At 40.9% G+C, this 22,500-nt stretch overlaps 2 pseudogenes; both read right to left on the bottom strand.

Moving 5' to 3' along the window:
• Positions 1 to 13,680, bottom strand: part of LOC138046052 (polycystin-1-like protein 2) — a 39,543-nt pseudogene extending 25,863 nt beyond the window's left edge.
• An 875-nt stretch (positions 13,681 to 14,555) lies between these two features.
• LOC138046051 (uncharacterized) lies at positions 14,556 to 19,141 on the bottom strand (annotated as a pseudogene).
• Between the last annotated feature and the right edge of the window lie 3,359 nt (positions 19,142 to 22,500).

Below are 22,500 nucleotides of genomic sequence, written 5' to 3'. Positions count from 1 at the left end.
TTATTTTGTCGAGTTGTTAGCCTCAACTTAACATTCGGGGGAGGGGTGGGGGATGTAAATATAGCTATGTAAACATGGAAGAAGTCCTCTATTGCTTAATTGTAGACACTACAGAAGTCAATGTAACTCACGCCAAATGGTGGTTTTTGAGGAGAGGAGAAAACTAGAGTACCCGGAGAAAACGTACTCAGAGTGTTCCCCCACTAATCGTTGCCAGGGCCCCCATTCGGTAGTTCTAACATCTCGGCTTGTAATATTCCTTCAGCGTCGTGGAAACAACTAGTGTTGTTGTTGTTGTTTTTTTTTTTTCTGTTGCCCATGGGGCTCAACAGGAGCGCATTAAAGAACCAACAATGTACCTTCACAATGAGTTCCATTTCCTTCGTAGCCTTGAGAGCATTTGCATGTATAGTTCCCAATTGTGTTTGCACAAGTTGCAAAGGGATCGCAGATGTGAACATTGGTTGCGCATTCATCTATGTCTGCAGTAATCAATCAATCAATCAATCAATCGATCGATCCATCGATCAAACAATATATAATAACCATAACAGTTAGTAAGGACAACAGAGATAGAATCAAGCATGTATGTAATTTACTTTTGTTTTCAATAGCAGAATCAAGTGTTGCTTAGACTACCAGTGCAGAATTTTTGCGCAACAATTTCAAGGTAGAAAGCATTGCAGAGTTTAGTGGGCATTCCTTCGTGACTTGACCTATAACAGTCACTGGCAATCCTTTCTGTCCTCCACTGACTCAAAATGACAACAACCAGGAGCTTATATTCTCTGGCCTGGGCCAAAATCCCTCGTTACACACCGTCACAGACTTTTCCATCTCCGGAATATCCCTTGAAACATCCGCACTGAAACCCTCCCTGGATGTTGTTGCACCACGATCCATAAGAAGCGCAGTCGTCTAAATTTGATTGACATTCATCGATATCTATAAAATTAAGATATTTGTAAGTGAGAGGGATAATCTCCCAAGGTGTCGTTCTTTTTTCTTCGCATCCTTTTTGTTACAGTCTTTAAGTTGCCGCCTCATTGTTAAATGTTGTTACGTTGATTTTCATGGTTTATTGCATTGGTAACTGAAAACCGGAAGAAACTAAGTAAGACAGTAAACAAAGAAACGAAAAACAAACACAACTATTCAGAAAAGTGAATGGTTAAAGAAAAGTGTGCGCATTCTTTAAACACAAGGGAAAATGCCAATAATTTACCGGAGCATCCGTCTCCATCCCATGTGTACCCACTGTGACAGTTGCATTTGTATGACCCTTCAGTGTTGTTGCAATCAGCATTTGGGCCGCAACTGTGTGTTCCAGTTTGGCATTCGTCGAAATCTAGTAATAATTTGCGTAAATGGGAACGATAAACGCATAGGTATGTTTAAACATTGAACTTACCACGCAAGGGAGGTCTATCAATATTTAATGTTAATAATACAGGTGGTCATGCGTCTCACTGCAGTCATAGAAGCATCATTCTCAGAAAAAAAATAATAATAAAGATCCGTTTTGCCTGAAATTCGAAGTGCACTGCGCCCAGATCTGTTTGATCACTTGAGATGTTAGGGTTAGGACCTTCAACCTTCTTTTTGCTCTTCCTGTTTTAAAAAGTAAACTGATTTCATTGCACGGTGTCCGCGTTGATACTGATGATTTTGAGTGAACATGAACGGAAACCTTAATCTTCCCGTTGGCGCGACACTCCATCTGCTTTAATGTGAATGTGTAAAATAGTAAGAACTTACCCACACACTCGTGACCATCTCCAGAGTATCCCAAATGACAGTAACAAGTAAATGAACCCACAGTATTGTAACAATATGCCTTCGATGAGTGACAAGTATGGACGTTGTTCTCGCATTCATCGATGTTATCTACGCATCAGAAAAAGTAATTAAAAGAGCGCGCTCAACCACAGTGCTTCGCGCGCCGTTATTGTTGTTATTATCCGGGGACTCGTTTTTGCTCCTCAAATGCCGACCTGTTAGAAACACGAGCAAATATTCGTAAGCAAAGATGGACGAAAGCGGGTCTGATTTGATCGAAAAAAGTCGGAAAATTGCCCTTCTCTGTAATACAGAAAGTGAACACGAAATGAACACCATATTTTCACAAAAATACAGGAATTACACATTTTTATGGGCATTGCGTTGCTCTGCCAATTTTTGGAAAACACTTCCGCGCCTGAAAACACAACGTCGACCCCAGTATTTGAACGTCATCCGCAAAAGGCTGCGAACACAAATTTGGACTACAAAAATTTGGATCGTGGATGAGCCTTTGGGCTGATTTCTATCGCGCATGATTTTGTCACGAAATAAAAATCACTGCGTGTCTAGCAGAAGAATCACTATACTGAAAAGATAGATAATTGTACCCAAAGGCCTGTTGAACACTGACCAGGTACGAAATTTGAAATGATATCTCCAAACGAAATGGCAAGGTACGTTGGAGACGAAACCTGGCCAATTCGTACCATTATCGCAAGGTCTGGTGTCATATTCACCAAGACCTCTGTCGCAACATTGCAAACGACTTCATAAGAAATGGAATATGGCTATCGATTGTCTCAGGCATGCGGGGTCAACTATACAAAGGAAACATGCTTTAAAATATCCACCAATCCATGCTTCAGGTTCACTTGTGGGACTTTTTCTGGCTGGGAACACTATGGGCCCATTAAATACATCATTAAACCGCCGACCGCTTGGCTCATTTAGTAGAACTTTGTTCTAACGTGTGGAAGATCGTGGGTTCAAATCCCCGCCGGGATTAATACAATGGTCTTTAAATAACTGAGGAGAGAAGTACTGCCTTTTTAATCCCACGTGCAAATGGTTAGACTTTCTGGTCTTCTCAGACGAGGGCGATAAATAGGATGTCCCTGCTCACAAAGCTTTTTCGTACTTGATTCTGTGGGACGTTGCAGACCCGTGCACTAAGGATGGACCCTGACTTTGACCACCCCCAGAGTCTGGTCTGATATGAGCCCCCAGTAATTGGCTTCACGCCATTTAGATCACCCTGCCAAAGGCTCTGATCCTTGGCGTAAGCTAAACCAGCCAGCCAGTCAACCAGCTAGTCAAGTAATCAAGAAAGAGAACAATCCCTCGAGACTTATCTGGAATGAGAATGCGCGGAATATACGGTGAACGTGGCTTATTGCGTTTTCCGTAAAAACGGAATAGTTCTGTTTACTCTAGTCCCGATAGCAGAATGAAGGGAATGAAGTTAATACGGTTTCCTCAGAATACTCAAAATACTTGTTCCTTGAGAATTGTGCTTTGAATGCAGAAATGTCGAGCTAAGTCAGGTCCAAACAAGTCCAAACTATTCTGTGCGCTCGCTCTCAGTCCACCTGCGCAAAAGTATTTCTGTTTTCTGAAGGTTCGTTCTTTTGAAAACCTTTTTCTTACTTATTCTCGTATTCCTAAACCGAAATAGGAATAAACAGAACAGCTGCAATAGAATGCACCCCATGTAACTGACTATCGTTATTTTCTTCTAACGTCATTAAGACTGGGAAAAATCATCGGGAAGTTCCGATAAAATAAAACAAACAGTTGATAAGCAGCATTTGTCATTACCTTTGCAGCCGTACAGCTCCACTCTCATTGATACGGCACCATACCAAGTTAAGGGCAGAAAGCGGATGTAACGAACGATGATTGGAGGGTTAAGTTCATGCCGGACCACTGTGTTTTGGTCATTATTTCCAGAGAACTCCTAGTTGAACAAGAGATAAGTAGTGTCAGAATATTTCCACACTTCTATGTTTCTAAGCCTGTTGTTTGTTTCATTGACATCGAAAAAGGAATGCATTGTTATACATGCCAAGAAGCTCTGTCAGTATCATCGCACGGCAGCTGTATGTGCCTGCAGGAACCTTGCTTAATTAGTATTGGTCAGTTGCTGGTCAGGCTTCATAAACCACTGATTGATAAAAGCTGTGTCTGAGACTAAAGGTAACATTGATATCTGATGGTTTCTTAAAATGCTATTTTAAAATTTTCAATGACCACAACGATGATCATACCAAGATGTTGAATATTTTATTCGCACCTTTGCGATGCTTTGTCCTTGCTCCGCGTAATAAGTGAAATTTGTTCTTCTGTAACTGTACTGGAGGTTGTATGTTTTTACCCACAGCGGTAAACGCCCTTCCCTTCCTTGTGTTGCTACACTTGTTACGTTAGCTTTTTGGTTATCAATATCAACCTGTAGCCATTGGTTGACGACGGATGTCCCAGCCCTCCAAGCTCCTTTGTTTTCTGCGGCTTCCTTCATATATAATCGCGCCCATCGCGGGGCCCATTTGTCCCCATATATCGTGGAAGCTGAAATCTGTGTATCCGAGATCGCGCGGTCTTGCATGCCTAGAGCCTTTAGACAAGCTGAAGAAAGAATTCAAATATAGTGAGACTCCATCAGAGTGGAAGCCAACCTATTGGTACAAACGATTTTGTGGGGAAAAACTAGTGGTGAAGAAGTAACATCATTTTAATTCTCTTCAGGAGCCCGTATGTAGGAGCGCCCATATGTTATAATCCGGACCACCAGCACAGGAGTACATAAGATTACTTTTAGTTTTGACAATTCCCGTGAAAAGTGTTTGCCGTGGTTACAAGCGCTGCCAATCACTGCAATGCAAAGCTGTTTGGTTGCATGAATTGGATGAGCGTGCTTGTCTCTGTCTTTTAGCCTACGAAATGTCGTTCCAAAAATAGCTCCGTCTACTCCTGTGCTGGCGTACGAACCCAGTGGTGGAGATGGACGCTCCTACTTATAGCCTCCTGTTCTCTTCCTGTAAGCTGAGTGAAATCGTGCGTGCAAGCAAGAATCACTCAGATTGTGTGAATTTCCATTTGGGATTTCTGGTGAACGGAAATATAGTCAACGTGAGGTGCACTGGTCCTGCTCCAAAGTTCTATCGTCTTGAAATCATGGCCAGAAATAAAAACGCTCAGTGCTTTTTGACCGGTATTTTCTGTCAACAGAGATAATTTAGAAGCCAATATGTCTTGTAGCAACTAGAATAGGAAAATAGAAATGTGTTGATTCCGTGGTTCGTTGTCAAGTGTGTATTGTGTGTGTATGCGTTGTAATACTGTCTAAGTGTTAACTAGGGTGTCGTGATTATTCCCGGGTAGCCCTTTTACACGTTTACTTGTTGGTTTATAAGTTTGTTTCGGCGTCATTAAGCATAATTTTTCCCTTTTACGTTCGGTCGTTTGGTCTGCATCTGCCTTTCTAAGTTCAGTTTTACAACGTTGCTGTTGCCGCTGTTCTCGGAAGCCTTTTGGCTTACATTATTTCAAGTCGCACCACAGTTTGTAAGTATTTGTTTTGTGTTTTCCGTTATGTTTTTGCCATCTTTTACCTTTAGAACAATTCATGTAATTTGTACTCATTTATCTTATTTTTTCAGTTGAATCGCAGTTACCAGTTTGACAGTATTAATTGTATAGCGTATTCGAAATGTGGTGCTTTCTCTTGTAGTAACGAGAACCTTCGACCGATCATGTCTAATATCCTGGGCTCCATTGTCCAGCGGTTCAAGGACTTAACCATAAACCGAAGTTGATGGGTGTTTGAGCCAGAATCGTCTCGCGCTTAGATTCTCCGGTAGTTGGGATTTGGGGGGAGGGGGGGGGGGGGTGGGGGACGGGGGTGTTTCGTCGGAGGGTGAAGACAAATAATGAATTTTCCACTTAGTTTGCAGAAAAATGGTGCACTGCTTTTGCTTAGAATCTCACTGGCACTTCCAAATATCGATGAAGTTGACAACCCACTTGCTATGCGTTTGGGGATTCCAAATGAAGAATGAATAACCAGTGATACCTTCACAACCGTACAGCTCCACCCTCATTGATATCCTGTCGTTCCAAGTTACTGGACAGAAGCGGATGTAACGTGCCCTGATTGGTAAGTTTAACTCATGATAAACAACTGTCTCCGAGTCGGTATTGCCACTAAACTCCTGAAACAGTTAAGGAAAAAACCGAAGTCCATCATGACGTGTATCCATTGAAAAGCGAAGTGGAGTTATAAATTTGCAAAAGTTGTTGTTGTTGTTGTTGTGATGACATCTACGCAGGAAGGGACGGTTGAGGGCGTATATCATAGCAATTTAAACTCCCTGAAACGCCATAGAAACTTCAGAAGACAACATTATAGAAGTAAATTCTCTTTTTAATGACATGTTTTTCTTTTATGTTTTGCATAATTTTTTTTTCAAATTTTCATTATTTCCATACAAATCCTGTGGGCAATCTCAGCGGTAGCCTGGGTGTCCTGTGACTTGACCAGTAAATGTGCCATCTCTCTCTAGAGATAAGTGCTACATGTTGGGAAATGGTTATGATTAGGACTATGGAATGATGGAAGTATTAGTTGCTGAAGCTTTGCCTTAATCAAAAACAAACAAACACACAGAAAAGCGAAATAACACAACATCTGAATACACTTTAATTCACCGGTAACAAAACGAGTAGAGGCCTGTGTCCCAAATGCGACCGCAAAGCATGCATGGATTGTTTGGCTGGACAGAACTACCATATTTGGTTGTTACATGGCCGTTATTCGGCCATTTTCTCGCCGTTTTTTCTCGCCATCTGCCAACTGTAAGTAACTCAACTGTAAAGAAATTTGAGAAGTCTGTTTTACCTTGGTCGAACTTTTTCCTTGTTCCACGTAGTATTGGAAATCGGCCCCATTGTCACTATGTTGCAGATTGTACGCTGTAACCCAACTAGGTTCATCTTCTTTTCCTTGAGTGGCTACTCGAGTTACTTTTATGTAATAACTCATCAGATCAATTTGAAGCCACTGGCTTGCGTCACTTGTATCACTTTCCCAGCCTCCAGCATATCCCCCGCCTTCTGGATTGTGAAGTCTCCCTCGTTTTGCCGCATGATAGCTGTTAAATGACGAGGAGGCATTGCGCCGCTTTCCATACCAAGGGCTCGGAGACATGCTAATAAGTATAAAACACACTATTCATGACTCACAACTTGAAACATAGTAGGGATTTTTGCTGAGGCTACCTGGTTACTTAGATTTCTTATTTTTGAGTTTTTCCTATACAACAAGCGGGCAGTGTAAGCGGTTACTGTCCAAGGAATGGCTAGCTTGCTTTTGCGTTTTGTATTTAATTACGCTTGTTGCTGTATTGTAATTTCCGCCTTTATGTTCCAGCCATGTGTCCATTAGCTTGCTCTTATCTGACGACACAAAATTCTCCTGATTTACACAAACGTTTCATTCTATTTTTTTTTCTTTGAAAAGTGTTGTATTGACATAATCGACTAACATGAACGTTGAAGGCTGACATGGAATAATAATTCCTACAACCAACTCTCATCTCCAAATCTCAAGCCGTCCGAGAGAATTTACCCATACCTCTTTGTTTGTATTACAGGCTTAAGGTTAGCAACATTTATTACATGGAGGACAGTGTTGCCCTGAGAGCAAAGACAATCGTAGATTCCATACACCACTCCATCCAACATCCGATTGGCGTATTAATTTATTGTTCACTCGAGAGAAACGGTATCTTCTCGCCACCGTATAATATCTTCTATTTGTATGTCAGTACTCAAATACAGTTGAACCCCGATAACTCAAACCTCCGAGGGAAAGTGGAAAAAAGGTTCGATTTGTCCAGAGTTCGAGGTATCGGGAGGTGGATGAAAAGTCGAAATATCAGGGATCTAGTATAGGTAATAGCATGACCTGTAGTGGTATTTGGCAATAATACCGCGAGTGATATTTCAAAATTCTCCAAAATACCACGAGCCGCGTCTCATGTCGCCTCTAATTTCGTGGCAATTTGCATAATTTTGATTACAAGGATTTGTATGAAATCTTTAAAATACGTTTAAGGTCGTTGCAGCCAAAATCTTTTCTTTATATTTCATGAAAATAATGTCACTACAAATGACTTTTAAAAGAATTTTCGTTGTCAAAATACTGCTTCCGCAGCGAAGTTACATAGGTTCGAAGTCGGCCAAAATCCCATACATTAACTGTAATTTTTAGCCGTGTTTGCCCCCCCCCCCCCCCCCCCAACCAATATGGCGTCATTATGCGTGAGAAGGTCTATTGCGAGATCGGTCTTGATAAAATAATTAGGATAGCATACGCGCACTCTCATTGGTCAATAGGAGTGTTTAGATGAGAGTATGTAAACACGGTTGTGACCACGCGAATATTGATTGGTTCACGTTGTCAGACGTGCATTTTGATTGGCTAATATGAAATATGATTGCCCAGAGCCTGTGTTAAGAAATTATATTTCAATCAAGAGATAAATCACATTTTCTTTTTCCGTGTTTTAACAGCCTCATCGCAACACGAGTGGGGTTGAGAGAATTCTCAACAGTTATGCAAACCCTCGACTGCGTCTCGGATTTGCATAACTGTCTCGAATTCTTCCAACCCCGCTCGAGTTTAGATGAAGCTATGTAAACACGGAAAAAAAGTCCTATTGCTCAAACAGTACCTTTGCAACCATATAGTTTGACTCTCATGGCTATCGCTACATGCCAAGTTTTCGGTTGAAAGCGTATGTACCGTGCACTGATTTCTGGGTTTATCTCGTGGTACGTAAGGCTGTCGGTGTCTGTATTTCCTGTAAAATCCTGTAGAATTGAAAATGGCAAATTATTACCATCCTGTTAACTGCATTTTTTTGAGATAATCATATGTCGTTCATCATTTAAGGACAGCTTGCAAATGGCTGTTAAAATCACAAATACCGGTAACCATCGATGGGAAAATGTCATTCAAAAAGGTAATTCAACTAAGACGTCTCTTTTTCTTTTGGCTAAATAAGCTTATCGGGGAGAAAACTAGGCCTTTGATTGCTGAAAAACAATACAAAACGGACAAAAAACAGAAACAAACAAAATAACAACAGAGGCACACATCCATTGTCCCATTTATCCACTCTAAATGAATCTGATAAGGCAGCATTGATTTTCCTTACTGTCTGTTCAATAGAACAAACAGCTTTACCTTGATGGAGACTTGGCCTTGTTGTACGAAGTATGTGAAGTTCACTCCGTTGTCACTGTACTGCAGATAATACGAAGTTACTCTTTCGAGGTTGTTACCCTGATTTCGTCCTTGCGTAGCAACGCCTCTTAAAGTGGTGTAGTAGTTTTTCAAATCAATCTGTAGCCACGGGCTGACATTGTCAGTCACCTGAGGTGTCCAGGAGACCTTTTTGACTGACGTTGCTTGAAAGCGAAGTCTTCCTTGATTGGCGGCCTGATCTTCATCCAGCTGAGAGGATGCACTGATCTGTTGGTCGGTTATCTCTCCACTTTCCAAGCCCAGAGAACCCAGGCATTCTGAAATTACATCAGCAACTAAGAAACTGAATGTTCAGATCCTTCGAGAAAAATACGAGTCTCCTATTAAGGGTGACCGATCTTAGGGTAGCTCAGTCATTACTTAAAACTCAAGAGAAACCATCCAAAAACACGAAAAAGAAAGAACGAAAAGAAACGAAATTCCGAGTGTGAACAATCGGAACGGATGAATATCACGCGCGCTTGTCACAATGGCCAACAAATCTGGATAGCGCATAACATGTTAGCGCTCCCTCGAGAATAACCTAAGTGATACCAGAATCCACAATTTACCTTTTCACCTTTCGGGTAAACAAGCAATGCAGCAGTTTTGTCTAGTGGGAACATAACCAAGAGAAAGCCATACGCCTATAAGCTTCCCCTCGCTGTACAGGACATAAACTATACGTAAATGGCGCATAGGACCAGAGGGTGCGTTCAATTAGACGTATTCCGTAGTTGAAATTCAGAAAACGGTATCTAAAGTCTATTCTATGAAGCTTTTAGAGTTGCCAGAACGCCAACTATGCCTCAAATATTGTATTCCAGCAGTTACAGGAAGGTCTTCAGATGAATCTTGAAGCTATTTCAGATGGATCTAGAAGCTATTTACTTTCGCCTATTCTCATTCCACAATAGGTTTTATCGCATACAACCTGGTGCAATCTTAGCCTATTAAAAATTCACGGAGAAAATGTCCTATGGCATACCTTTGCAACCATAGAGCTCTATCCGCATTACTACAGCTTCCGTCCACGCTGTTGGGTAAAAGCGGATGTAACGTGCTCTGATTGATGGGTGTAAGTCATGGTAAACAACTGTATCTTTGTCTGAGTTTCCAGCAAATTCCTGTAACATGCATATAGAAACCTTTAATGTATCTCTTCACACCCGCTTTGCTAGCAAGTAGCATTTCCTTCTTTGCCAAGCAATTGGATTTCCCTCCTGAAATAGTTATTTCGTGGATTCTGCTTCAGCTGACGCTCACACCGCACGCATTAGATGATTTTGTTGCCTAACTAGAATTTTTTTCACTTGTCTCCGCAGCACACGGAGTCCCGTTTTCGCACTCTAGTACTTTGACGGTATACAATAGGCTATTTCCGAGTTCATGTCGGCCTCTTTTTAACAGTGAGTCCAAGAGCAAAAGCTTTTGATAGTAATGAGTTTACTTTGCATATGGGCAAAAAAACAGGATTTTCATAAGAAAGACTTAGGCTCGCTTTGAAGAAAAGGCTCAAGTGAACTGATAAATGGCGTATCTGTGAGTCCTACCTCCTTTCCATGGTTTACGCAGTGGGAACGCCCACCGAAACAATTTGTTCTTAATTCTGTAAACTGACATTATTCCTGCTGTTACTTATTTTCAGTTGCTCGGTTTTGTCTCTATTCTTTAAGAATTAATTACCTATTCATTTATTTATCCTGATGGTTTGCAGTGGCACCGCAGGTACGTTATTCAGTTATGGATAACTTCATCCAGCGTATGACTCATTATCCAGCGTCAAATTTTTTACGTCGAACACGCTTGCTATGATATTTGTTCATCTCCTCACGAATAGGATGTGTAGATTCAAGATTGCATGTGGTAACGTAGAACGTTTTCAGTCTCAGTTATGAAACTGGGACGTTGACTTACATACAGGACTAGGCTATCCAACCTTCAAACGGCTAAGGCTTGCTGAAAGTGCATTTTCATTAATAACAAAATGCACTGAATCACCATTAAACAAAGCAATTTTTAGTCGAATGTCGAAAATAATTGCGCAGTTACTTTGGTTTGGGTTTTTGCTTGCGCTAGGATTTGATCCCCTGAATCCGCAATCGGATGAAAAACTAAACAGAGCCAATTGCGACTTACTTAGTCAGTCGTTTCGCTTGGTCGCTGGCTGCCTGCTTTAATTACTTCGTGTTTAGATTGGGTAAAGTTAAACCAAGTCGTTAATGACTTTAATTTCTGGCTAGCTGAAGGGTGTATTTCTTTCAGAACGTGAACGTGAATGTGAACGTGATTGGCTCTGTAATTAATTTGATTTTGGTTTTAAACCACGTAACGTATAGTTTGAGGTCTCAAGGGAGTTGTCATGATCACGCTTTACCTTCTTCACACTTTGCCCTTCTCCCATGTAGAAGAGGAATGCTGTCTCCTCGTCAAAATCACTGTATTTTAAGTTGTAGGCTATTACCCATTGATAAGTGATATTATCTACGTTGTATCTTCCTTGGGTTGCCACTCGAGTTATCCTTGTGTAGTTACTGAGGAGATCAACTTGGATCCACTGATTAGTGTTTGAGGCCGCTACCCAAGCTCCAGTTCCACGGTTGTGTAGCCTGCCCTGATCGGGCGCTTGATTTAGAGCATACCAGGAAGAGGCCGTGAATTGTCCATCAGAGATTGCTCCATTTTGCATACCGAGAGCATCTACGCATTCTAAAGGTGATTAAGGCGTATCATGTGTATTCGTGTTTTGAGACTTACAGTCTATTTACTTTTGCCCTCATAAAGACTTCAACTGGTATTCTTTAAATTGCAAGAAATATCGCACCCTATTTATACCGCATTGACACTTAGCGCTGGTTTGTAAACGTTCATTAATTTATGTTCCCAGGTAAAAATAAATAAATAAATAAAATAATAATAATGATAATGATAATAATAAGAAGAATAAAGCATTCCTTAATACCTCTGCACCCATGCAGTTCCACACTCATTGCTATATTTTTTTCCCATTCTTGAGGTCGCAAACGAATGTAGCGTGCTCGAATTGCTGGGTTCAGCTGATGAACCACTTCCTCCCCACTGTTCGTATTCCCTGTAAATTCCTAAAATATCAATAAGGACAAGAACATTTATTGGAAATGATATTACCCCGAAAAGATGTTATTGTCCATTCAATAAGCGTATCCACCACAATTCCCCTCTATGTAACTAATTCTGTTGTCAATTTGCTGTTTCGTACGATTAGTCCCCTGCTCTTTAGTCTGACTCCTCTATCATGGAGTCGCTCGTCGAAGTAAAGCATAATACTGCATCAAGCGTTAAATATCTTGCGTGGCGAAGTAACTTTTGAATAACCGATTGCCTGCTCTGAAAATTGAGAGAATTTTTCTCTTTTTCAGTCGTACGATCAATTATGTTAGGGTTAAATACGAGACGAGATCACGATGCTCCTTCACCTTATTTAGGGGCTATTTACATGGAGGAAGGAAGATCCTAGCACTAGCGAAACAATTTTCCGTTTGGTTTACACGCAGAAATTTCGGTTGCAGTTATGGTTCATAATTAGTAAAAAAAAAAAAAGCTGCTGAAAGGCGGGAAGCCGCCATCTTTGGTTCTCTATCCCTAGTGCTAGTATCTTCCGAGTGAATGCAGTTTACATGGTATTAAGATCTTCCTAGAGCTAGGGTCTTCCTATCTCTGAGCTAGGAAGATCCCAGCGCTAGGGCCAAGTACAACTTTTTGCATGTAAACTGAATACAGAAAAGATATGACGCTAGGATGATCCGCCTCCTAGGCTCTTCCTAGTGCTAGGATCTTCCTAGCCTCCCTCCATGTAAAGAGCCCTTTACTGAGTTCCAGGTGCATTCATAAATCTATCAAGCAACAGTTTTTGAGAACCCATTGTTTGTTGATGGTATCAAAGTTTCTGCCATTTTCAACGGCGTTTCGTAACAGCTCTTAATTATGTCTAAGTGGCTTTGGTTGCTTTTTGGAGGTTGAAGCCAGATGAAAACATATGCTGTAGTGACTGTTCGAGTACTAACTGAATGGCTTAAGCCCCACATGGTGTGACGCCATCTTTGCTTGATGCGGACTTTCTGAGGTACTACGTGCCCTTTCGTGTTCATTTTCGCAAGGTTAGAAATATACGAAAAGTCAAGGCAACAACAACGAATAAGTGAAATAACATCAATAAATAAATAAATTAATTGATTGATTGATTGATTGAAATAATAAAAAAAAGAAAGAATTGGTGCATAGATTATAGTCTACCTTAGCTTCGCCTTGTCCTTGTTCCTTGTAAATGTGAAGTTTGCTCCGTCATTACTGTACTGAAGGTCGTACTCCGAAACCCATTGACCACATGTACAAGATCCTGTTCTTCCTTGTGTTGCAACGGCTGTTACCTTTGTGTAGTAATTGGCCAGATCGATCTGAAACCACTGATTTTCATCGTTTATCTTGGATACCCAAGAACCTGACCTGTTGTTGTATGCGAAGAAGTGTCTTCTTCCCTGGATAGCGGCATGGTTTTCACTATATTCTGAGGTGGCACTGATCTGTGCGTCTAGGATCGCGCCACTTTTCATGCCAAGATCAACTGGGCATTCTAAAAGTTCCAGAAATAATGCGTTGGCAGAGCGTTAATTCTTGGTCGCACAGACGTTTCAATGGGAAAAATACAGAAATCCGCGGTCGTGACATACACCCTATTCCAAGATGGCCACCATTTTAATAGGGTTTTGTTTTTGTTCAAATTAAGGGCTAATTTGAATAAAAATAAAGGGATATTAAAATACCGACCATTTTGAAATAAGTTGCATTGCCATGACATTATGCAGAAATATTGTATCGTTCGATTTCAAGACCAGTCCCTAGGGTCCGGGGGAAGAGGAATTGCTGGCAGCGGTCTTGTACCCGGGTTGGGGGGGTTGTGGGGGTGGGGGTCAATCGAAAAAAACAACAATAACAACAGCAACTTCTATTTCTTGTGAATTACCTCAGTTCACATTTGACGCGACAGTGCCGGGCCTCGTGGAGAAGACTGGGAACTGGGAAAACCAGCACAATTTTTCCATTTTTCCACCGTTCCTTTATATAGTTTTACTGGTCATGCTTGATTTGTCGTTTGTCTCTGATATACTAAGCGTTGTGTTAAGATGGATGATTCGCTTTTCCGTGAAAAGAAATATCCACCGAGAACACACTCAACTTGCTGGATGCGGAACTTGCAGAAACTGAATTACACAAAACTAAAAAAACTAGAGCGGAGTGTTTTGGACTTCTCTTACAGTATACACCCTTAATAAACTGATTCAAAGGTTCTTCTAAGTGCATACTTGACAATTTTCCACGCACCGAGGAATGTCAAGTTGTAAATATTGTTACACATTTTTTTCTTGTTGTTTCAGATGTGGTTTTTGTATTGCCTTCAGCTGGAAGACAAAACGTACCTCAGCATTGTTCATCGTTTTTTGCTCGATGGATAGAATAGACACACAACTCTGTCAATACAAGGACATGCAGTAGAGATGTTTGAGCACTCACTCTTATAGGCCTCGACTCTCATGCAGTTCCACGTCACTTGCTTTGTCGGATAAAAGCGAATGTACCTAGCTTCTAATGACACAGGCAAAGCGTGTTGGTCAACAGTGTGGCTGTCACCTTGCCTATGGAATTCCTGGACGACAAAACAAAACAAAACGTTCGATTTCACTTTGTGTTATCTACTACCTCCATTAAATAAATGCGTAACAGTTCGAAGGACCTAGGTTAAAGAATTTCTTAGAACAAGAAATTAGTGTTATAAACACGCTTCTGACACGCGATTCAAATTCTCACGCCCGAAACCTCAACTTTCGAATCTAGTTCCTTGGCCAAAATGCAGGGTCGCGAGCGTTAACAAATTTCCGACCCGTACCCCCCACTCCAATCCGTTTACAGTATTGAATTTGAATAGTTTCAGAAAGCAAGATAAGTGCAGGGAAGGTAGGGCATTTCTCAATATTTTTCGGGGGAATGGGGGGTTAAGAAAGGGATCAATGGGATTAAAAGATGCAGTGTTAAATCGGGTTGAGTTAGTTTCTGTGTTTGTTTGGCAAGTGTGCGAAGGACTTATGAGCTGCGTTGTAGTTTTCCTTACTATTGTTTCTTCCTAGTACCTCACCATTAAATTTAAATTACTTATTACTCGACCATGTCTTTCTACTCCACTTGCACTTCATGCTTACAGTGCTTCCTAAATCATGGAACGCTCAGTGAAGTAATTTACGTCGGATACCCTGATAACAACAAATCTCACCACCACAGTGCCATTTTCGCCTGTGTACCACTTCCAATGTGATCCGTCCATTGAGTATTTCAGCATAAAGTCAGTCACCCATTCATCTCCAGTTACATCGCCCTGAGTGGCCAAGCCACACAACACATGTGTTTGCCCCAGATCTATTTGAAGCCAGTCGTCAATTCGTTGAGCTTCTGCAGCACACTAGCCGTCGCTTGTTTCACCTTTAAGGCGACCGTAAACTGCTTGGGAATTAGAGCCGCTATAGTGTGTGGAGGCAGTCATCTGACTGTCAGGGATTGTACTGGTGTTTGCAATGCCAACAGCATTAAAGAAGCAGTTTTCTGAAAATAATCGTGATTGTACTATGTTACGCTCTGGTTACTGTTGTAGCATGTACTCCCTCAAACTCGCCATGGTGAACAGCGATGCAGACGAAGTACATTCAACCGCGCACCGGTGGCTCAGTTGGTTGAGCACCGGGCTGTCACGCGGGAGGTCGTGAGTTCAACTCCGGCCGGACCAACACTCAGGGTCTTTAAATAACTGAGGAGAAAGTGCTGCCTTTGTAATTACATCTGCAAACGGTTAGACTCTCTAGTCTTCTCGGATAAGGACGATAAGCCGGAGGTCCCGTCTCACAACCCTTCAATGTTCATAATCCTGTGGGACGTAAAAGAACCCGCACACTTGTCGTAAAGAGTAGGGCATGTAGTTCCCGGTGTTGTGGTCTGGTCTTTCTGGTCTGGATAGGGTAGGGTGGAGCACCTCGCATAGGACCTCGAGTCCTGTTCGTGCTCCTTCCCTCTGGGTGGGTTTGCCCAGTAGAAGAGACAAACCAGATGTCTCGTAAAAACATAAGTTTGAGTTCCTTTAATTTGTAGCTATATCGGCATCATGTTACACAAGGATAGTGGGTTTCGGTGAATTCAATTACGTTAGCAGCGTGAATTGAAAGAACATTTTAAGGTGCTTTAGCAACGAGGACGGCAGCGGCAACAATTTTTAACACCGCAAAATAATGACGGCGAAGTTATTATTAATTCTACTTGACCACTGCAGGATGCCAAGTCCGAGACTTGAGGGGCATTGACATGTGACATTCAGGGATAGGAAAATATTCTGGAGTATTCCTTTAGCTGCGGCTCTTCCTATCCAGGCGGCAGAATTGCAAGAATTGAAATCCGATTACTGCCCATTGCGTGGGAAATAGGGTTACTGGACAAAGCTTCTTTTAAGCTAAATCCAAATTTGCGTACGATGTTATGCAAAATGACAATTACTGAATACTTTGCGGCGATCGATTGATAGTGAGCGTTATTTGGTTGCTTTTCGCTTTGATTTGTAACATTTGTACTTGGTTAGTTGGGACGGATACCAGATTCAAGACCTTCGTACCTGCAACTTGATTCCTGATAGCCTGAATTTCCCCTGGAGTCAAACTTCTGTTGTAGATTTGCAACTGGGTTATTCTACCCTTTAAGTAGCTTGAATTACCGAGTTTTGCGCCCATTCTGATGCTTTTCTCCGTTGAAAGATCGAGCCCAGCTCCGACGTTCAATTTCTGAACGATACCATCTACCCATAGCCTGACTTCACCAGAAGTTTGATTGTAGGATGCACCGACAAACTGCCATGTCTCGAGCAAACGATCATGTTGCAAAGCTGCTATCTGTGACCCATCTTGTCTTCTAACTAAGCGGAAATATGGTTTGCTGTCAAGAACCCCAAAGCTAACTCCCCAACTTATCGTTCCGTAAGAAAAAATTGGCCCATCTTGGCCACTATGGAACAGCCAGCATGTTACGGTTATCCCATAACGCACATCGAGCGGCCCTCCGTCACTGTTGGGAAACTCGATGTAACTATTTGACGTTCCCTTGAATCTGTAAGAGCCCTGTGTGAGTCCGGTGGGACCTTGAGCCAGTGTGACTTCACCAGAGACTGCTTCTGCTATTCGGCCTTTTATTTCTGTGGTTCCATAGGTGCCATTGAGAGGAAAATGAGCGACGAGGCCTGGAACTAAATAATTAGGTAGCTGAGTTTTTATCTCACAGTTGACTTGCCTGGAAACTTTTTGCGGCGTGCACAATGAAACAGACAGACAGTTAACGCTCTTGATGGCTGAGTTGGAGTGGTGGTTGCAACATCGCTTAGCGCGAAAACAAGCTCTTGTAAATTGAAAATCCGCGGCTACCGGAATTATCGAGATAAGTAAATTATAGATTATTTTATAATGAAGCGATTGACTTTTCTAATATTCTCGCGCAACATAATGTGAAAAATAGATAAATAAATAGAAGACAAAAAACTAATAAAGAAACAGAAAGAGGATTGATTCTCCAATCAAACCAAGCACCCCTTATAAATTAAAGATGATTGTTTGAATGGTTGCTCGACAGCACAGCTGGATATTCAGAAACGGTGGTCCCATTTTTTCGTCGGTACTTGCGACTTAAGTTTTAAAGGTTTCGATCAAAAAGCGAATAGAAGTGCTCGGCCCAAAACGACTTACGTCTGGATCGTTTTCAGGCTTTTTTGTGGCTGGTTAAGTTGCTTCGTCAACTGCGATGATCACTCTCGCATTAAGTATAATTGCACATCCGCATTTCAAATATGTGGTATGTCATACATTCTCTATCGCACATTCACCCATTACAAGTGACCGTCTCTCCCAGTTGGCTTGTTATCTCAGTTGGTAGAGCAATATGCAACGCAAAGGTACTGTACTGCATGAGTTGCTTCATTAACTGCATTGACCACTCTCCAAACTTCAGATCTTTAGTAGTGTTGTTTGGAGTGATCATATGTGGTTCACAGATTTGAACCAATGTATCGCTTGATATTGATAACGAGATGTGCCAAGCAATTTTGGCCAGCTCCAGGATCGTTGTTTGAATTCTCTCCGATTACCGTACAGATTGAATGTGGTAAATCGTGGGTTATAAAGTTTGAGATGAAGGCGAAATAAAGTTTGCACCAACAGCTTCAAGTGAAATTTAACCAAACCTTTGGAGACGGGTCGAGTTTGTTTGAGTTACAGGATGTTCGAGCTACAGTGGCTTAATAAGACCTCAGGGTGTTAGAGTATTCACTTCATCATATTTATCAGCAAACTGATTGTGTATACGAGTATTATACGCAAGGGAAATCAAGTTGAGAACATGCATAATGTTAGAGAATACATTGCACAACAGCTGTGTCTTTATGTGCAGACTTTCAGTTACGTTGAGTTCGTGTCTTTCGACATGCGTCAAACTAACGCGGATCTCATTGTATTTAGTTCCTGATTCGAATCGAAACCAAAAAAAAAAAAAAAAAAGAAAGAAAAAAAAGCGCTTTAATTTTAAATTTACATTGACAGTTAGACCAACTATGAAAAAATATGGAAGATCATGAAACTGGCATCAGCTTATTTGTTATGTGGTCGGTTCTGACTTTTGATTTTAACTAGCACCGGACGTGGTTTCGGTCGTCCAACATGCTGGTAAGAGCCGCATATACGTTCAAGTCAACTTATAACGGAGAGTGCTGAGATCTAAGATCAAAATAAGGGAAACAAACCTCCATCAACGAGGAATCCATATGTCATCAGTATCAAGCCTCCTAAGAAAAGACGGAGAGCCATTTTCTGAAAGTAAAGAAGAGAAAAAAATCGCATCAATGGAAGAGAAGATTGTTTTGCTGCGTCTTCTAAAAAGATGACAACTATCCCACTCAATTTCGAGATTTACCTTTAGTGCAACGGTAAGACCGTCGGTGCCCATTTTGTTTACAGGTTTTTAACCCGACAGAGCCTTTACAATCCAGACAGAAAACGTTTTTTTTTTCTTTCTGTTCACCACGATTTCCAGACCTCAGTAAACGTTTGAAATTTGGAAACAAAACGTTTTTTTTGTTTTTGTTTCCTTTAGAGATTGATGATCTCCGTAGGTATCGTGAAAAGCAGCTGGGTTTAATGAACTGAAATGAAACCTGTTCAAATTTTAATCTGAATTCCACAGAGAAGTCAGCGCTGTCAGACACCACAGAATTTACAAAACGGAGACGATTTTTTTTTCCTCTTGAAAGTTCTCATTGCAATATTTTGGGGGGTGTTTTGCGCAATTTAGTTGACGGAGTAGTCAGATCCATCCCGGCCTACAGAGCTAGAGGCTGTTTAACGAGGACTATACTTCCTCTTGGAATTGAAAACTAGGCGGACAAATGACTAACAAATCAGATATCGATGCAGTCTCGGTAAAACAAAAGCTATTTTTATTTCGCTCAATTAGTTTTGCTTTGCTTAATTAAGCACGCAGAGTCTAGAGAGACGTCAAGGAACCACCGGATATTGTTGTATAATAACAATTAGAAGAAAAAAAAATGCGAGAAGAAACCGAAACTGCTTTCAAAATGTTAAATTTCGGAAATCAATGAAGTATGCTTATTAAAGACCACCACCGTAATAGGTTGGTCATCTGCAGACTGGGTGGACTGGGTGAACAAAGTTTTAATATAAATAGGTAATTCAAATTTCACAAGATGTTGATACGGATACTCAATAGAAGAAGAAACTTGGGGAAAAAAAAGAGAGCGATCGGGGAAGCAACTGTCAAGTTTTTGCTACCTAACACTTTTCTAAAAAAGGTAGGCCATGGTTACTTTACTATGAAGATAAATATAAAATTTCGTGGAAGGTTATTGACAAAGGTCATTGTTCAAGATTCTACAATACAGATAGTGAACCCGACAGAATAGGTTTCTATATATCGGAATTTTTTTGTAAATGTTATCCTTTAAAAACAATGCCTTTTTGTGGTTTCAATAGTAAGACATCAAGGGAATTCTTATCATCAAGTGTTATTATATAAACACTTTAAAATATTAACAAATCCTTTTTTGGCGATCAATTTGATAGAGACGGCTCCCAACAGTGTTATTTCATCAAAGAAGCTCCTGGAAGGTGTCATATTTTCGTTAGTAACGCATAATCTTCTTTAGCATTTAAAACTACGGATAGAGTTCCAGGACTACCACCTTTGTTAATCAAAATACAAGAACGAAAAAACCAACCAAACAAAAAAACCAAAAAAACAAAACGAAACAAAGCAAAACGAGAACAAAAACAAAACAAGAAAATTAAAAACAAAAAGCAACAAAGAAACGACTTAAATTTGACTAGTTACGATGTTAAATTCACCGAAACGTGCACTTCTCACTGGATTCACTTTTTTGGCAAACTACTCGAAGGAAAAGGAGTTGAAATCTAACCAGTTTTGACTAAGCTGCTGTTAGAGCCTCACATTTTAATTCGATTGATCAGATTTAGTACGTCCGGACACATTTCTAACTCGTTTATTGCGCATGCGCAATGAACGAATTATTGTATTTAACGAAAAACGCGGGCGCTCGATCGCTCGCTCGCTCGTTGGGCTGTAAACAATATGCAAATGAGGTACGCTCGCGGCTTACTTTTAAATTGCTGTCCATCTTTACCTAAAATAATGTTTTAAAGGTGTAAATTAAAAGATATAGGCTTAAAGAAGACTCGGCGGTCGAAAATGAGAGCATCGAGAATCGTAAAAGCGATGAGCCGCACAAGTTCTCACTCGATGCGGACTTCCGATGGATTTTAGAGAAACGGAAACGGTACGGTTATGGTACGGTAAATGTGCATTTAGCGAGCGAAATGATATAAACGAAAAGCACTTATTTATTGTATCGCTAAAAACAACGAAATAAGAACGGAAAAAAAAAATAATGGCAATCAATCCCCACCCGGACTCGATCGCGGGTCCCTAGAATCGCAGACTTAACACAGAGGGCTCGAGTGCGTACGATGAAGTTGTCTGTTGCTTTGTCCTTCCCGAACAACTGTGAGTATATTTTGTATTCGTGGATTTTTCAGACGCTCGACAGTGCCTTTTTGTAAGATAAAATTACATGGATTTCTTTTTTCTTTTTAAACAGATTTCTATTATTTCGATTATTCAAGTCCTGTTAGCGTAACCCATGGAGATCTGGCAGGAGGTCTGTCCTTTCAATTTTTGCAAGTTACGACTGTGTTTAGAAAAAAAATTTAAGAAAATAAAGATTGTCGGGGAGTAGGCTGTAGTGCCAGTTCCGTGAGAGTTGTCATTGAAAAGAGGAGCTAGCGATTTCTTAACAGTCTGCGGGACTTGTCGTTCACTAAATGCCTCTGTTTTTCGTTCACCCAGGGTATTACAGAACCTATCAAGAGGGTTTTGTGTAGCCATATATTTAATGTGAAAGCTGTCCCTAAACCTTTCCAGACGCTGTCATATTTTTGCCAAAGCTAAGCATCCCGTTGCAAAGGAACTGCAGAGAACCGACGCTGTTTTTTCTATTCCTTGCAATGACTATGGTCGTGAGTACATCGGACAGAGCAAACGTCAGTTTAGTACACGTTTAAAAGAGCAACAGAAAGCGGGTTTTCTTTGCAGAAAGGAAAATTCCGCTTTGTCGGAGCATGCTTGCCAAACCAACCATATACAATTGCGTGGGATATTTTTAAAACTATCACCACAATCCGGCGGTACCATCGACGTCTTTAGAAGCGTGACACATCAACTCCGCTCGCGTTCCTTATAACCGTGATGCTAGCGGCTGTTTACGTGACACCTATTTACACCTTATTAAAAGAAAAAGACGCTAATTGGTGAGCATATAAAACGACCCTTGTTACAGCGTTAGATCACCCCTGATGAAGGCACTAGGCAGGAGTGTCGAAACGTTGGTTAGTGAATTGTAACTTTTTAAGTTACGTTCGCTAAATCTTCAAACCAGAGTAGCTTCAAACTATGTCTAAATACCTCTCTACTTGTGCTAATTATTCATATCTCACGTTCACTATGAACATGCAGTTAAGAAATTTGTATTCAATTCGACGCTGTTTATATGGCACGGGGTCGGAGGAAGAGCTTTCTGCTCCAACTTTTCTCTTTTCGTCCAAATTTTTCTCATCAAATTATCTCTATATTGGACACCATGTAGTCGTAGTACATATACTAATGGATGCCTATAATTTTGGACCACATGGTTCAGTGTTGTAAGACCTCGTCGTCGAGAGATTTCTATGTTGTTGGATTAAATTTATTTGGAAGAAATCAATCTTCTTGTTTCG

The sequence above is a fragment of the Montipora capricornis genome, chromosome 4, assembly GCF_036669925.1.
Source record: "Montipora capricornis isolate CH-2021 chromosome 4, ASM3666992v2, whole genome shotgun sequence".
NCBI classification, from domain to species: Eukaryota; Metazoa; Cnidaria; class Anthozoa; order Scleractinia; family Acroporidae; genus Montipora; species Montipora capricornis.
Note: the sequence above shows the minus strand (reverse complement) of the source record. Positions and strands in the feature narration are given on the sequence as shown.